The 3,293-nt window shown below is 38.6% G+C and overlaps 1 pseudogene; it reads left to right on the top strand.

The window, feature by feature from the left end:
• The first annotated feature begins 794 nt into the window (after positions 1 to 794).
• Positions 795 to 913, top strand: LOC112474023 (annotated as a pseudogene).
• The last annotated feature ends 2,380 nt before the right edge of the window (positions 914 to 3,293 follow it).

Here is a 3,293-nt window from a genome sequence, read left to right as displayed (position 1 = left end):
ATTTGGACAGAGCACACTTTGAAAGAAATAACTTTATCATAAAATTTTTATTATATCTTTGTTAATATTCTCCCTGAACTGTTGTTGCACATTTATTCTATAAAATGAGACACAAAGGATTTTTTTTTTCATACTTAAATTGGTAAAACTATTTGGAGCATGAAAGAAAAGATCAAAAGGGGAAATTGGGAACAAAGCCCAGTGATCAGAATTCAGGATAAGCCACAACACATAATAATTCTAATTATTAACCTTTAATTAAACCATAGGGAGAATTTATGCCCTGAATAAACTTGTTCTCACAGCTTTTTGTGACTTCAAGATAGAATGTTTTGATGTTTCTAAATATCAGCCAAAGAGGAAGCTTATTATTTAATGTCTTATGATCTATAGAAATCTAAAGGCAAGAACATATGTTAATTGTAAAGTTCAAGACAAAATATGGTCTTCAAGGGTGTTGTTGTAAAATATTTGAATTTAGCAAGCAAATTAATTCTGACATAAGTAACAAATTTATGAAAGCCCAAATGATGAATTAAAGAACAGTTTATTGACAATATATTTACTGAATTCATTTAAAAATAACCTGCTATTGCAAAGTAGATTTTCTCTGGAATAAAAAAAACAAGCTAAATTGGTTTATGTGTCTGGGCTATAATATTAAGGTAGGTTAGCCTATACTTGGAGGATAACCTATTCAAAGTACATTTAATAAATTTCATATTTCCTATGTTCTTGGCTACTGGGCTGACAGAATTTTGATGTTTTTCTGAGCTCAAAAGTTCCTTCTTTGAGTCTATGGCCATACCACCCCGAACAAGCCCAATCCTGTCTGATCTCGGAAGCTAAGCAGGGTCAGGCCTCATTAGTACTTGGATGGGAGACCACCTAGGAAGACCAGATGCTGTAGGCATGAAAAATAAAAAATAAGAGATTGTAAGCTTACAAAGTCCTTGTAATCTGTGAGGTCAACCAAGGGTTGCCTCACCTGAAAAAAAAAATGTTCCTTCTTTGAGATCCCATGCTTAAGTATACCACAGTTTAGTCAAGGAGGCAATTGCATGAAGTGATTTTTCCAAAAAGGAAGATCCAATGTTAATTTCCTTCTGTGCTAAACTTAGTCAACATTGTACAATGTTACGGGGTGCCCAATAACTGAAGGTTTCTTCTAAAACAGCTATTTTTTTGTATAAGCATGCTTGATATTTTAGTAGCATTTTAGTTTCAGACTTCATTTTTTTTCCTTTGCTTGAATTTTTCTGATATTTCTAGAAAACTGAATAGTGTAGTATAGAATCCAACAACTCTTTGCTAGGCCTTACCTTCACGCTCACAGAGAGGGGACCCCTGCGTCTTAGTCCATTTGGGCTGATATCATAGATTACCATAGATATCTGTTTTCTCTCTATATCTTCTCAGGGCACAAGGGACAAAGGATTTCTGTGGGATCTCCTTTATAAGGACACTGATCTAATTCATGGGAGCTCCACCCTCATCACCTAATCAATTATCGTAGGCCCCACCTTCAAATATGGTCACATTGAAGACTGTCGACATATGAGCATCTAAGTCTTGTAGGTACCATGGCCTCTCCTTTGATACCACTCCATACCTCCACCCGTACCCACATCTTGCACTCTGTACCTGTGATGGGAGAGGCAGCTCTGAAGATCTCCAGAATCACCTTTATATTGTTCTTCAATTGGTTTAGAGAATTGCTCAGGCTTCTCTTGAGATGGCCAATTCATACTAATTTTATCAAAAGGTTGCTTGGCCACATCTTTAGTGTTCTCATGTTCTGCAATAGAGATAGGCTGAGAATTTTCAGATCTTTAAGTTCTGCTTCCTTTTTTTGTTTAATTCTATCTTTAAGTCATTCCTCTCTTCTCTCGTTTTACTATAAACGGGCAGGAGAAGCCAAGCCATATCTTCAACACTGCTTAGAAATGGTTTCAGCGAAATATTCAGTGTCCTCACTTGCAAAATTCTACCTCCCACAAAACACTGAAAACGAAATAATTCAGCCAAGTTTTTTGCAAATTTAGAACAAGGATTGCCTTTTCTCCATTGTCCAATAATGTCTTCCTCTTTTCTTTCTGAGACCTCATCAGAATGGGTCTTACTGTACATATTTTTACCAACATTCTATTGAGGAAAACTCACGTGTTCCCTAAGAAGGTTGAAGCTTTCTCTACAGCTCTCCTCTTTTCTGTTGTAGCTCTCACCAGGATTGACTTTAAAGGTCCATTCATGATAATGTAACCTATTTCCAACATGCTTCTCAAAAGTCTTCCAGCCTCTATTCATTATCTAGTTCCAAAGCTGCTTCTACATTTTTAGGTATTTGGTGCAGCAACACCCCATTACTGGAACCAACTTCTGTCATAGACTTTTTGAGCTGCTATAACAGAACACCATAGAATAGGTGGTTTATACACAACTGATTTTTTTTTTTTTTTTCTCATTGTTCTGGGGCCTGGGAAGTCCAAGATCAAGGAGTCAGCAGATTCATTGTCTGGTGAGAGCCCATTTTCTGGCTCACGGGCATCTTCTCATTGTGTCTTCACATGGCAGAAGGGGTAATGGAGCTCTCTGGAGTCCCTTTTATAAGAGTACTAATCCCATTCATAAAGGTTCCACTCTCATGACCTAATCACCTTCCAAAGGCCTCCCCTCCAAATGCCATCAATTGAGTATTAGGTTTCAACATACGAATTGGGGTTGGGACACAATTCCATCCGTAACATTCTTTCCCCCGCCTCTTTAATTCCCACCCGCCCCCCCAACTTCCACCCCTGACCTATGGATGTTACCGTCTCCCCTTAAGAACTGAATCTCTGAAGGTGGGGCGTCTCCTCCAACGCACTCACGGCATACCCAGGGAACCCAGGGAACCCAGGGAACCCAGCGCACCAGGAGTATGGTCCATGGCTCCACTTGGGGCATGAATCCAGGACCTTCTGCATGTAAAGCAGATGTGCTAACCACTACAGTATGGAGCCACCCCCAGTCTGTAACATTCTGTAGCTATGTTTATGCTATGTGTTCTTAGTTATTTTTCCTCAGCTTTGGAATGTTGATCTGTGATATGCAAATATTGAGTGGCATTGGGAGGTTAGTCTTACTAGCAATTGAGCTTTTAAGGAGGGGTGGCTACACTCTGCCATCAAAATCTCAGGATCTCTTCTTGGGAGAAAACTTTCTAAAACATTTTTTTCTCTCTCAGATTCTGTGAGACAGGCCAGAGTCCCATATAGAAATAGATTTTTGCTTATTTGTTTGTTTTGTTTAAG

This window comes from Pteropus alecto, unplaced genomic scaffold (assembly GCF_000325575.1).
Source record: "Pteropus alecto unplaced genomic scaffold, ASM32557v1 scaffold69, whole genome shotgun sequence".
In the NCBI taxonomy this organism is placed as follows: Eukaryota; Metazoa; Chordata; class Mammalia; order Chiroptera; family Pteropodidae; genus Pteropus; species Pteropus alecto.
The sequence above is the reverse complement of the archived record's forward strand: the minus strand, read 5'-3'. Positions and strand labels throughout refer to the sequence as shown.